Genomic DNA, 281 nt, shown 5'->3' on the forward strand with positions numbered 1-281 from the left:
CCCCGGCCGCCGGCCGCAGCCTCACCCCGGAGCGTGCATGCGACCCATGATGGCGCCGGGCAGCGAAAGAGCGAGCGGAAAAGGTTCGCGGCGTCTCCCCCTAGCCTTACTTCCGCCGGAAAGGGCGTCACAGCGCCACGCCACGCCCCTTCCTTCAGCCACCTCCTGCCGCTCGCCCCCGAACGAGACTACAATTCCCAGAGGCGACTACAACTCCCGCCATGCCCTGGGGCGACCCGCAGAAGGGACCCGCACCGCCTTTAAGCATGACCTCAGCGGCG

General features: G+C 69.0%; 1 protein-coding gene across 1 annotated transcript in view; it reads right to left on the reverse strand.

The window, feature by feature from the left end:
• RPS13 (ribosomal protein S13) overlaps window positions 1-281 on the reverse strand; it is a 6,953-nt gene that overhangs the window by 3,890 nt on the left and 2,782 nt on the right. The window lies entirely within an intron of this gene.

Source organism: Gavialis gangeticus, unplaced genomic scaffold (genome assembly GCF_001723915.1).
Source record: "Gavialis gangeticus isolate Ggan-Ray unplaced genomic scaffold, GavGan_comp1, whole genome shotgun sequence".
Lineage (NCBI taxonomy): Eukaryota > Metazoa > Chordata > Crocodylia > Gavialidae > Gavialis > Gavialis gangeticus.